Source organism: Mus caroli, unplaced genomic scaffold, assembly GCF_978045245.1.
Source record: "Mus caroli unplaced genomic scaffold, Mus_caroli_1 scaffold_8, whole genome shotgun sequence".
Taxonomy (NCBI): Eukaryota; Metazoa; Chordata; class Mammalia; order Rodentia; family Muridae; genus Mus; species Mus caroli.
Window position 1 is genome coordinate 100,393,761 of NW_028227263.1, and position 14,057 is coordinate 100,407,817.

Here is a 14,057-nt window from a genome sequence, read left to right on the forward strand (position 1 = left end):
TTCCTTTAAACTGTTTACACAACACTTATGTGGTCTGGTCTCAGAAAGCAGGTTCTAGCTGGCCATGAAGCTAGGCAAGGCATGCGTCCCTGCTCCCTGAGCATGCTCGGGAGGTCTCCCGTCCTAGAAGGCAGTTTAACCTTTTTGTAGTGGTCCTAAGGTCCTAAAGTCCTCTGCTTCTGCTTCTCAGCCTAGGATTTCGCTAAGAGGGGTTAAAGGGAAGCCCAGGTGCTTACAGCAGAGACCTCAGGCTGTGGAGAAGGCTCTGTTGGAAAAAAACACATTCCATTCACTGCGTCCTTTGTGTATGGCTCCTGATGGTTTTCCCATGCATTCATATATATGTATGCGTGCATGTATGTATTTACAGGGTCTCATTTATCCCAGGCTGGCTTTGAACTCACTTATGTAACCCTGACCGACCTTAAGCTTCTGCTTCTATTGCCTCCACATCCTGAGTCTTGTGACTACAGGTGTACACCACCCGTATATATAATACTAGCAATGAAACACAGGGCTTAGCCGGGCGTGGTGGCGCACGCCTTTAATCCCAGCACTCGGGAGGCAGAGGCAGGCGGATTTCTGAGTTCGAGGCCAGCCTGGTCTACAAAGTGAGTTCCAGGACAGCCAAGGCTACACAGAGAAACCCTGTCTCGAAAAACCAAAAAAAAAAAAAAAAAAAAGAAACACAGGGCTTGCATGATGGAGGCACCCTATCAGTTGTGTCACATCCAACCCGCCCCTCCCTCCCCCCATTCACTGTCAAGTCATTTTTACCCCAGCTCAGAAACCAGAATAGGAATTTGAACCTTTATTGATGTTACCGAAGCACAAAAACATTTAACAGCTTCAGATCACACAACTGGGGAACACCAGTAGCCTTTCAAACATCGATACTAGCTTTCCTTGGGCAAGGCTGCTGCCTGGACTTCCCTGCTGAGCTACCTGGGAGGACAGTGTGGGTGGGGTAGGGGTGGAAGTCGTCGCCCTTTGCTCTCTAGATATCCAAGGGCAAAGGTGACCAACCGTTCCTGCCCAGCAGAATTTCCCAGGACTGTGACAGGAAGATCCAGGCAGCTCACTAGGCCACAAGGGGACTTTGAGGTCATCTAGTCAGCCGCCCTTTCCTGGCCCCTCCTTAATCTTGTATGACCCACGCGTGTGTGCAAGCCCTACCTATTGTGTAAATGCTTGCAGCTTAAGTCCTATGCCCAAGCACATCTGAAGGTTCCTGATCCCCCAGCTGTAGTTACATAAGAGGCAGACGCTTCAAAGCTCTTCATAGCTTGGACCTGTCTATACTTATCAAATCAGAGGGACATGTGGCTCTGCTTCACTTGGTCCTCAGGAGAGGACATTATTCATTCAGGGGGACCCAGAGAAGGGAAGTGCTCAGACCACTGGAGGTAACTCAGAGGTCATAGTCTCAGACCCAGTCTTGGGCTTTCTCTGAAGAATCTGCAAGCCTGGACTTCTCCCTGGTCTCAGGGTGTGGCTCCGTTGCCGGTCTCTGGCTTCTGGGTTTTTCCACTGTACCGGGGAGCCTCCTGCCGCAGTCCTTGCTTGGGAGTAGGGGTGGCAATTGGGCATTGAGGATTTGCTCTGCCAGGAGGCCACGCCCCAACTATTAAGGCTGCTGGCCTAGAGGCTACCTCCCCAGGTCCTTTAGCCCCAAGCAGAGCTGGCTCTCCTGCACCCAAGTCCCTCCTCCCCACTTCTTAAAGAGGCTGCTTGTCAACCGCAGATGGGCCCAAGCTCTGCCAGCATCTCCATGACAACTAGGGCTCACAGCTTCTTGCCTTCCTGCCTGCCTGGATCAAGTGCTTGCATACTCATAGGGCTTCCTTGTAGACCCCGAGTTTGGCTGTGGCCACAGGCCTCAGGCTCACACACCCTACCATCACCAGTATTTGAGATTGTTAATCAACAGGTTGTCCTGAAGACCTCAGACCTAGCAGGAGTTATTTGAGGAAGATCTGAAATGAGGAAGGCTAGAAACTGTTGTTTTGTTCTGTTTTGTTTTTGGAGGTGGCCTCTTTGTAGGCTCTGATGTTTAAACTTTTTCAGGGCAATGGGTAAAAGTTAAAACTCCACTCTGTTAGCTGGCTTTAGACTTTGTCCCTTGGATGTGGAAATGAGGATGACAGGAGATGGTCTGCAATTCTTAGGCCACCATCCAGAATTTTTCCACCCCTGTTCCATCAAACTGTCCGGGGCTGTAGAGGGACGCCAGGCTCTCAGCCGGTCTGCTAATGGGTGGAATGAAAGACGAGGGAGAAAGTGATCAGCAGGGGAGGGAAGGAAGAAGAGAGGGAGGGGGGAGGGACAGAGAGGGAAGGGGGAGGGAGAGAGTGTGTCAGGCCAAACCAATCTGCACCCTGGTTGGCAAGTCGACTCCTCCAAGGGATGGGAGTGAGAGGAGGAGAAGGAAGCCCAATAGAAACCGAGGGCTGGGCTCCTCTTGTGCCCGTCTCCTTGGCTTCTAGCCGTGGAGGAGGCAGAAAATAGGTCTGAGCTGCTTCTGCCCAGTCAGTGTGGATCCAGCAATTCTCAGCTCCCCTGCTTCCTTCCGGGACCTGCCTTCTCTTCCTCTTCAGCTTCTTTCCCAGTCCCTCCGGGGAAGCTGTGTCTTTGTTTGACTGGTTCTTTGGGTGTTTAGGAAGCAGACATCAGGATTAGAGGCTTTAGAGACCCGCAGGGAGGAGGATTTGAGTCTCTACGGGCTGTTAATTGACATACTAAAGGGCTGGGGAACACCTCAGAGGAGCTGGGCCCGCCCCAGAAAATGCCCGGGGTTCTCCACTCTTTCGAGTAAAGCACGGATTTGAGCTGTTCTGAATTATCAGTAGCAGTAGCAGTAGTTGTTGTTGTTGGACACAGAGTTTCTCTGTTCAGAGCTGGTTGTTGTGTTGTCTGTAGACCAGGGTGGCCTCGAACTCAGAAATCCGCCTGCCTCTGCTGGGATTAAAGATGTGCTGGGCACCACCAGCTCCTGCTTGTTTTGAATTATTTTTATTTTGTTTATTTATTCTTTTTTATTAGTATTATTTTGGAGACACGGTCTTGCTATGTCTTTGAACTCCTGATTCTCCTGCCCCCACTTCCTGAAGTAAGAACACCAGGTCAGAATCTAGCCACTGGTTCTCCAGGTGGCCTAAGGTATTGGCAGGCACCTACTGGGATACTGTAGATGGGATTGCTCACCTGGCAAGTGAGTTGACATCAAAGGGTATTGTTGGCAAAATGTGGGCCCACACTCCTGCTGCTTGCTTCCGGCCTCTCCCCACGAGGTGTCACAAAGCCTGTCTGCCCAAGCTGTGAATCTCCTCTTTCTCAGGAGGGACTAGAGGAGCCTCCCCCACCACCCCCTCGGCTTCACAGGATCTTGTGTCCCTTCAGAGACCCTGACATATGTCTGTCTCTAGTGCTGGGGCTTAAACACCCCTCAGAGGCCCTGCCACGCTGTTGACCATCTGTTTGTCTATCCATAGCATTAATAAATCTTGTAATAAACTCCTTAGTCTCCAGTAATCCATCTCAGGAGACTGATGCTAGGATTACAGGCACAGCCATCACCACAAACAGCTTTAAGTTATTTGTAATTATTCTTTTGTTTGTTTGTTTTTCAAGACAGGGCTGTCCTGGAATTTCTTATGTAGACCAGGCTGGTCTCAAACTCACAAGAGATCCACCTGCCGGCTGCCTCCGAAGTGCTGGGATTAAAGGTGTGTGCCACCACCACCGCCTGCTGATTTTTTTTATTGTTCTTATTCTGTTGCTGATAGAACAAAACAAAACAAAATAAAACAAAAAACACAGCTCTCCTCTTAAAGGGAATAAGAGGGGCTGGAGAAATGGCTCTGCGGTTAGGAGCACCGACTGCTGTTCCTGAGTTCAAATCCCAGCAACCAGCTCACAACCATCTGTAATGGGATCTGATGCCCTCTTCTGGAGTGTCTGAAGACAGCTACAGTGTACTTACATATAATAAACAAATCTTTAAAAAAAAAAAGGAGGGGGAATAAAAGGGAGTTTGTTCTGGAGCCATTTGAGTGGCCCTAGCCTGGGAGCACAGATGTGGGATACCCCAAATCCATGTTCCAACATGGAAGAAGCAAGCAGTCTTACAGAACCAATAAAATCATACATCAAAACGAGTTGAACATTCTTTGGTGGGTACACCAGAGAGGCAGGTAGGTACTACATGGTGGGGGTGGAGTGGGCTAGCTAGGTCTGGACCACTGTCTGAGCTGTTTGACTAGTGGAAGCTATCCATTAGTCATTAGATCTTTGTTTGGCACAGAGGTGGACTGGGAACGGCTGTTCCAGCAGGCTAGAAGTAGCCCAAGATAAGGCAGCTAACTCCTGGACCAGCAGCATCCCTCCCTCCCTCTCCACAGCACTGTGGTTCTGTCAGTCTCTGCAGACAAGGCTTCCTTCCAGAGATTCACATACCAGGAGAGCAAATCTCACAGGCCTGGACCATGTAAGGATTGCGAGAGAACAAGGCCAGCAAGGAAGTCAGCGGAGTGAGTGGCTGAGGCACTCTCTTCCAGACACTATGGCCTGAGTTTGATCCCCACATCGGATCCCACAAGGTGGCTGGAGAGCCAGCTCCCAAGAGCACTAGCTGTTCTTTCTGAGGACCCAGGTTCGATTCCCAGCACCCACATAGTGGCTCACAACTGTCTGTAACTCCAGTTCCAAGAAATCAAATGCCCCCTCCTTTTTTCTGATCCCTGAGGGCACTGCACATATGGTGCACAGATATACACGCAGGCAAAACACCCATACACATTAAAAAAAATCCACAAACAAGCAAACGTTGCTCTCTGACCTCTCCATGCTTTGGCCTGTGCTTGCATACCCACAAGCATGGACACACACAATAGATTAAGTAAAAATTAAGAAAAGATTCATAGTCCCTCATACTTAGTGAAGATTTCATATCTAATAACTCTTTTAAATCTAATTTGTTTATTATGGTCCCTCTGTTGAGGGTGACAACCCATTTCACAGGATTAGAATTTTAGGTAAGGTGACAAAGTCAGATATGCTGGAGCCAGGCTTCAGTGACATGAAATCCATGTGTTATCCTGGCATGCGCCCTTTGTGGGACCAGGTCTCTAGTAAGGGTGGGCACAGGGCTGTGGATGTAGCTCTGAGGACGGAGTACCCAGTTTAGAAGACCCAAGGCTCGAACCCTCTCAGCACCACATAGCGGGGTTACCGACCTGTGATTACAGCCCGGGGAGGTGGAGGCAGGAGGAGATAGAAGACGTCATTCTTGGCTATACAGAGTCTGAGGCCAGCCTGGGCTATATGAAACTGTCTCAGAAGAGCAAGACAAAACAAGAAGAAGAAAAAAAAAAAGCCAAAACCAACAAACAAACAAAACCCAGGGCAGAGACAATGCCTCTTAACAGTTCCCAAGGGAACTGCCAGGCCTCGCTGAAGAGCCTCTCAGAAATCTAACGAAGCAGAAAAAGCAACGATGAGGCTGACAGCTGAAGGCTGATGGCTGACGGAGGACACAGCTGCCCTGAGGCTGCTCATTCACTGAGCGAGGCAGCAGGAATGTGCTGGTCCAAGTGAGCACCAAGAACAATTCCTGCCAGCATGCTGGTCATCAAATTTACAGGGCGAGGTGCGGGATGCAAGGCCCAGGGACATGAAGGTCCCCAGGGAGCGGGAATGCAGGGCCCAGGACTGGGGGATGCAGGGCTCAGTGGGGAACTCACTAGGGCCTTGGGTAGAATGCAGGGCACCAGAAAGGAGGACTCAGGGCTTAGAGGGGGATGCAATGCCCAGGAGGGGTGCATGCAGGGCCCAGGGGGTGGGGGTTGGGGGACGACTCCAGGCCTGTCCGGAGCTCAGGGCCTTGGGGTACAACGCAGGGTTCATGAGTAATACAGAGCCCAGGAGGCCCCCTACCCCATTTCTCTCTCTCTCTCTCTCTCTCTCTCTCTCTCTCTCTCTCTCTCTCTCTTTCTCATTACTAGATTTCTGAGAATATAGACAAGGCGCTCCTCTTCTGCACTTTAGGAAGAGAAGCTCATCACTTTCCAGGGAGTAGGGAGGTACAGGCAGTAGGCCCCAACCCCTTGCACGGTCCCCCAGGAGCCTGGTCACTAATTACCACAGAGTTGATCTTGGAAGGAGGGGCCAGACAGACTTTAGTCCACTGTCCTGGGCTTCTAGGCAAGTCATTTATCACAGTAAATATTTTATATCCGTGAACTAAGAAAAGTTACAGCCCTAACTCATAGTTGCCTTATTATTATTACTATTATTTGATTTTTGTTTGTTTTGTTTTTGAGATAAGGTCTCACTATGTAGCTCTGACTGGCCTGGGACACGATATGTAAAGCAGGCTTACCTTAAACTCATACAGATCTCAAGTGCTGGAACTAAAGGTGTGCACCAGCAAGCCTGGCCCAGCTACATTTAAGGAAAACACAGCACTGGTGTGGGTTGATTGCTCATGAAGCCACACGGTCCTGTAGGAAATGAGTTGAAGGGGAATTTGTGGCCACTTTTCTAAAGAGTTTACTAAAGAGTTACTCAAGTCTTATGTATTTATTCACTTACTTACTTCAGAGGCAGGATCTTACTCTCTAGCCCAGGTTGGCCACTACTCTGTAGTTCAGGCTAGACTCCAACTCCTGGCAATTTGCATCTCTTCAAGCTCAGAGTTCTTGGTCCTGCACCAAGATCTGTTCCAATGGATGGCTCAGGGGAGGGCTCCCCTAGAGCCTGCCCTCCCCGTATTTTTGTTGTTTTTTGACTCTTAAGGAGGAAGAGACTATAACGACTATAACGCAGTCCTAGAGCCCTATAGTACAGGTTTGGGCTTCCTGTTTCCGTTCTGTTTATGGAGTGAGTCCCTAATCTCTGATGTAAGTGCATGAGCGTTTATGGTTATTGCTGCACACTGGCTGGTCTCTGCCCCTCACAAAAGTCCAGAAAGGCATTTCTGCAGAAAAGGCCGTGCCTTGCAATCACGCTTGCAATCACCTGATTAGGACAATGCAGCCATATACTTGTCCACAGAGCAAGGAGAGCAAGACACAGGTCTCTGACAACACACCCACTCCATACGCTGGCCTGATGAAGTCCTGGGTTGGATTCCTGGTTCTGCCATCTCCTGGGAGAATTTGGCAAGTTCCTTGATTTTTGTAGAGTTGGCACTGAATGAGAATGACATTTTATAACTTGTTGTGACGCTTAACAGTAAAGATCTAGGCACCTAGTAGGTGTTCAATTAACGTTAATCCCCGTTTCAAATCCCTTTTGGTTGTGTGGAATGTTGACTTGAACCACACTTGTACACTCACAGAACAAGGATACCTTTGACCCCACTGCCTAGCAAACTGCTGCTGTTTAGTCAGGGCCGCTTGACTCAGTATCAGCTGCTGCTGTCTGTAAGGCTGAGAAGGAAGCTTCCAGCTGTCAGTTACCAGCTCCTCCCACATCCTCAGCCTGCTTATCAGAGCCTCTGTACAGGGTGCAGAGTTCAGTGGTTGCTGGGGAGGCTGGCTCTGCAGGCCTTAGAGATATTATTGCAGCCGGGCGTGGTGGTGCACGCCTTTAATCCCAGCACTTGCGAGGCAGAGGCAGGTGGATTTCTGAGTTTGAGGCCAGCCTGGTCTATAGAGTGAGTTCCAGGACACCTAGGGCTACACAGAGAAACCCTGTCTTGAAAAACCAAACCAAACCAAACAAACAAACAAACACCCAAACCAAAGCAAAACAAAACAACAAAAAAAAAATAGAGATATTATTCCAGTCCGGGGACCAAGGGTAGGAGAGCCCCAGTGCTGAGCTGGAGATGTGGTTTTTTGTTTGTTTGTTTGTTTGTTTGCCACCACGTGTACTTTATTGAATCCACTGTGGACAGATATGTGAAGGTAACATTTGCATACACATAGGGTAAAGGGTCGAGCCTTGATCCTGGGGGTGGGAGGGGGCGGGTGGGGGGGAGCCGGATGTGGACCATTGAGCTCAGGGCAGCTAGAATCCAGAATGTGGTGTTCTTTGTGAAAATGACTGAAAGACTGCCACAGAGGTGGTAGAGAAGATAATGATGCAGATAATGACCATAAGGATGCTGAAGATCAGGGAGCTGATATTCAGGTACTTGGCAGTGGAGGCGTAGGCCTGGGCTCCAATCACATCGCCCACCATCTTCCTGTCCCTAGACTTCACAGAGTAGGCATAGGCAATGAAGCCCAGGCAGCAGGTGTGTATTGAACAGGGACCAGGCCACATGGTCAGGCACCGACACCTCTCTGGGCATGTTGATCCTGGTGGTCCTCACAACAGCTGAGTTGTTGGGTTCCCCAGCTCAGTCAGCCCGTACTCCTCTTTGATTGTCTCATAGCTTGGAGGAAGTCCAGCATTGGTGGGCAAGAAGGCTTGAGAATTGTGACTCATGGTATTGACTCTGGAACAATCACCCCGTCTGGAGGATGACTGCTGCTATCCTGGTACTGTAGACCCGCCCTTTCTCTAGCAGTTTCCTTTTCCTGTTGGAGATGTGTTCTTAAAGTCTGCTTTGATCTCACTGTCTGTCTGTCGTTCTTGAGATTACATCAGTCCAGCAGCACTCTTCTTTAAAGTGTCTGCTTCACTTGCAGCCCTCGCTGCATACAAGTCTCATACAAGCCCTGGCTGTCCTGGAACTCACTCTGTTGACCAGGCTGGCCTCAAACTCAGAAATCCGCCTGCCTCTGCCTCCCAAGTGTGCTCCACCACTGCCCGGCTGCACTTACTATTCTTTTTTTTTTTTTTTTGGTTTTTCGAGACAGGGTTTCTCTGTATAGCCCTGGCTGTCCTGGAACTCACTTTGTAGACCAAGTTGGCCTCGAACTCAGAAATCCGCTGCCTCTGCCTCCCGAGTGCTGGGATTAAAGGCGTGCGCCACCACGCCCAGCGCACTTACTATTCTTAATGCTGAATTGTGCCTACATTCTTTAGAAAACACTGGGAGCCGGGCGTGGTGGCGCACGCCTTTAATCCCAGCACTCGGGAGGCAGAGGCAGGCGGATTTCTGAGTTCGAGGCCAGCCTGGTCTACAAAGTGAGTGCCAGGACAGCCAGGGCTACACAGAGAAACCCTGTCTCGAAAAAAACAAAAAAAAAAAAAAAGAAAACACTGGGTTGGTGAGGAGCTTACAAGCGTAAGCTAGTCAGTGAGAGAGTTTATTTTTTTCTTTTTTAAAATGGCCCAACGTACCCTAGGGCGGTCTCAAACTTGCTTCGTAGTGAGGAGGATGCCTTTGAACTCCTGACCCTCCTGCTTTCACCTCCAATATGTGGTGATTACCGCTGTGTACCACCATGCCTGGTTTGTGTGGTGCTCAAAACTGAACCAGGGCTTCCTGCACATTAGGCAAGCTCTCTACCACCGGAGCCCCTAAGAGAAAGGGGGAGCTAGGGGTTGAGAAGGTGAAGGCACCCCGGTCAGCTGCAATGCTGGTCTCTCACATCACTCTGGGGTGTGGGGACTGACCGGAACAGAGCACAAAGAAACTCATCCCATGCAAGTGTGGAGAATGGGAGGGTATCCTGCCTGAGGGAGCACGGTAGACTGTGCCCTTAACTCTTGGCATCTTCTGTCTTGGTGACACCTTTTCTAATCACCGTCCAGGCCTAGGCTTGGGTTATGTACATCTGTGGTTACTCTACGTGCTGGGCACACCTCCATGCAACAGTCCCCTCAGTAAGCCCCTCAAATTAGTCCGTTTAAAGGTGACAGGGCCCTTTTACCCTTTTGCCTAAGAAAAGTGTTCGCACTGTTGCACTGTTATTTATTGAAAAAGTCTGTGAAGTGACTCTTGAGAGGCAAGAGGGGGAAGGAAGTGGGGGTTAAGAGCAGAACCAGCTGCCATGGTAGTCAGGAGATAAGGAAACCGAATGAAGAATAGTAGCTTGGCAGGCTGAAGTGGCTGACTGTGAAGTGATAAGGGGCGGGGCCGGAGGTCAGCAGACACGACGTGTTCACATGTGTGCCTTTGGCCCCTTTGACCTTTTACATTATGCACATGCCTAGTTGTACAAAGAAAAAAGTTAGCTCTCCTCCAATGTCGCCATCACAGCAGGCAGAGCTAATAAGCTGTGACCTGCAGCCTGGAGAAGTAATAACTAATAGACAACAGGACACGAGGGGCCTCTCATTTGAGGCTAGACACTAAGTGAAGGGCCTCATATTTATTAGCTTATTTAATCTTCCCAGTAAATCTGTGAGTACTGCTACCATGCCCATTTTACAAATGAGTACGGAAAGCACCATCAGATTAAGTCACTGCACTGTGAACTCAGGTGCCCCAACTCTATGGGCTGAGCTCTGAATGTTAAACTATTCTTTTTAATGTTAGATTTTTCTTTATCTATTCATGGGAACTGAAAAATTGTTTGTTCTGCAAGACATTTTCCTTCTTGCCTATGTTACTGTTTTCATAGGAAATCCCCGTATTTAGGTCTCAGGACATGGGCGCTGAAGCCTGTAGTTATGGTCTTGAAAACACGCCCTGTAGACCCCATTATGTCCAGTTGGCTTTCCTGTTAACATCCCATTTTCTCCCTCATCATTGCTGGGGAATGAACTACGGCCTCCAGTCCCACAGGCAAGCGGTTTACCCAAGGTCCATCCCCAGTACCAGGAGTCACCCACGACGTGCTCTACTCCCGTGAGGTTCCTCGGGTGAACAGAGAGTTCACAGTGCTTCAGGCCTGTCCCTTAGGGACCATCAGATGGTTTCTGTAGAACAAGCACAGGCGTGGGCGGGCTGGGTAAACTGTTCAAGGTCACACAGTCAGTGAGCTGCAGTAGTTGGGACTGGAATCCAAATAACCTAGTCCAGAGTCTGTGCCCTGCTGGACAGCTCTGGGATGCCACGTCTCGTCAGCAGCCAAGGCTAACTCCGTTACTCCCAGAGGCCCGCTGGCACACTTCTCTCTGGGTTTCAATGTAGAACAGTAAGGATCTGTTGGTACAAACAAAAGGCCAAGGATCTGTTTGAGTCTGGACGCCAGTAAGAACAGGTGCCGGAAATGGAATGTCAATGGATAGGTCCAAACTTCACCAGAGTCTGGCTGGGAAAGGCAGGGCCGCTATCGGATTCCTCTTCTGGGTCGAGCCTCTTTGCCAAGCATTATCTAAAGGGCCATGGGCATAGTCTCTGTGTCTGAAAACCTTAGGTTTCTAGTTAGAACAAAGAACTCAAGTACTGAGAAAACTGTCTGTAAGGAAGTGCGGAGCGTTAGAGGCAGCATGAGACCTAGGTCAGGGTAACAAGCAAAGGGAGTTTTTCTACTTCACACACTATGACAGTACATCTTAAAAACCGAGTTACAAGCCGGGCGTGGTGGCGCACGCCTTTAATCCCAGCACTCGGGAGGCAGAGGCAGGCGGATTTCTGAGTTCGAGGCCAGCCTGGTCTACAAAGTGAGTTCCAGGACAGCCAGGGCTATACAGAGAAACCCTGTCTCGAAAAAAACAAAAAAACAAAAACAAAAACAAAAACAAAACAAAACAAAAAAAAAACCGAGTTACATGGCTGGGCGTGGTGGCACAGGCCTTTAGTCCTAGCACTCAGGAGGCAGAAGCAGGTGGATCTCTGAGAGTTTGCCAGTCTGGTCTACAGAGTGAAGTCCAGGACAGCCAGCCAGGGCTACATAGAGAAACACTATTTAAAAAAAAAACAAAAAATAAAATAATAAATAAATAAATACAAATGATGCCCCCCTTTTTAAAAAAAAAAACAAACAAAAACCAGACAGAGTCTCAGAGTAACCTAGGTTGTCCCCAATCTTACTATGTAGCAGAGCGCACCTTTCTAGTGTTTGAGCTTCTATTGGGATACAACACCATGACCAAAAACAACTTGAGGAGGAAACGGTTTACTTTGTCTTACATTTCTTATTAATAGTCTCTCAACGAGGGGATCGGGTAGGAACTCAAGTAGAGAAGCAACCTGGAAGCAGGAACTGAAGCGGAGGCCATGGAGGAGTGCTACTTACTGGCTGGCTCAGCCTGCTGTCTTACAGGAACAGGGCCGTGCAGGGTGGCCCCATTCACAGTGAGCTGGGTCCATCACCACCAATAAAGAAAATTCATCACAGGTTACCCACAGGCCAATAGAATAGGGGCATTTTCTCAATTGAGGGTGCCTCTTTCAAAACGAACCCGACTTGTGTCAAGCTGACAATAAAAACTATAGCCCGCACAGAGGATGGTCTTGAAGTCCTGACCTTCCTCGCTGTCTCTCTGGTGCTGGGATTACAAGCATACACCTCCACACCCAGCGCTTTTCAAGGTTTTTAAAGTGAACATTATTGAGCAGTAATGAGTATTTCACAGCTCTGTTCTTTACTAGCTCCTAGAGAGGAAGACATTTGAGAGTACTGAAGGCCTTTGATGTCTACTGACATCTAGTGAGGCTGAATTGATACCAGACAAGAAGGCGAGTCCATTTCTTGACTATCGCCAGTATGGAGGTGAGCCTTGTTTGATTTGCTCATGCTTGCTGTAACTGCTGCACTAGGACTTAGGTTTGCACGTTTACTATTTATTCCTGTGATAACAGCTACGTAAAATTTTATACAAAATTTACCTGTTCTTCCAACTTCACTCACTTCAAAGGAGTGGTGGCCAGGGGTCTGGGGAGGCAATTTATGCTGTGTTGCTTTGGGAGGGTGGGAGGAGCTCCTATTTTTAAAGACAAGGTATGGCCATATGGCCCTGGATAGCCCAGCACTCATGATAAAGGTCAGGGTGGCCTGAAATTTGCAGTGTTCCTTTTGCCTCTGCCTCCCTAGCGCTAGGATTACAGGTGTGCCACCCTGCCTGGCAAGGGGCTGGATCTGTTACAAGTAAGTGAAAGATTGTACTAAAACAAAGTTTTGTTGACTATCAAGTTTGAGAACCACTAGATGGCAAGGTTTCCAGTCTCTTCGGTGACTTTAATCCACATCCAAACAGGGAGGATGGATTACACACAAGGCTAATCACGCCTTAATCAGGTTAAGGTAATGCCCCAGCTCTGGACAGTTTAAGAGCTGAAAATAACTAAGACGGCCCTGGCCTCCAGAACTCAAACAGCTGAGTCTTGAACAAGCTAAACTGGGAAAGGGCAGAGGTAACCCTGAGGAATCCCAGGCAAGACCTGACACCGGAGACTGCGGACCTAAGTTTAAAACTGGCAGCTTTCCAACCTGGCTCTAGTGTGTGCAGTGCAGGAAGGTACTTCCCGGGTACTCAGCAATCCATTACCTTTTCAGAATGAAGGAAATATCACAAAGTCACCTAGTATGATTGCGGACTAATCTTTTTTTTTTTTTTTTTGGTTTTTCGAGACAGGGTTTCTCTGTATAGCCCTGGCTGTCCTGGAACTCACTTTGTAGACCAGGCTGGCCTCGAACTCAGAAATCCGCCTGCCTCTGCCTCGCAAGTGCTGGGATTAAAGGCGTGCGCCACCACGCCCGGCCGGACTAATCTTAAGAACCTTAGTTAGCTGTCTCAGCTTCTTTGCAGAAGGTAAGACACGCTTCCCAAACCATCAGCTAACTCAGTTAAGCCTGACTATTTGTTTTATGTGCACGAAGTGTTCTGCCTGCGTGTAAGTGCACCACGTATATGCTGGTGCTCACAGCAGAACCCTGGAACTAACAGTTCTGAGCAGCCACGTGGCTTCTGGGAAACAAACTTGGGTCCTCTGCCAGGGCAGCAGCGCTCTTAACCAGTGAGCCATCTAACGCCAAATCACTTCTAATCTATAGAACAATCTTCAGGATGCTGTGTGTCACTGGCTGCTTTGCCTAAGAAGTGAGATACAGCAGTTGCGTGTTCTGAACAGGTCTGGTTTATGACAGCCCTGTTAACGGCCATTGCCATCCAGAAACTTGGGGTGATATTGGGCTTTTCAGTGGTTAAGCTTCATTTTGTTTTTTTAAAAAGATTTATTTATTATATGTAAGTACACTGTAGCTGTCTTCAGACACTCCAGAAGAGGGTGCTAGATCTTGTTACAGATGGTTGTGAGCCACCATGTGGTT

General features: G+C 48.9%; 1 pseudogene; it reads right to left on the reverse strand.

The window, feature by feature from the left end:
• Positions 1–8,013: 8,013 nt before the first annotated feature.
• LOC110299356 (interferon-induced transmembrane protein 2 pseudogene) lies at positions 8,014–8,436 on the reverse strand (annotated as a pseudogene).
• Between the last annotated feature and the right edge of the window lie 5,621 nt (positions 8,437–14,057).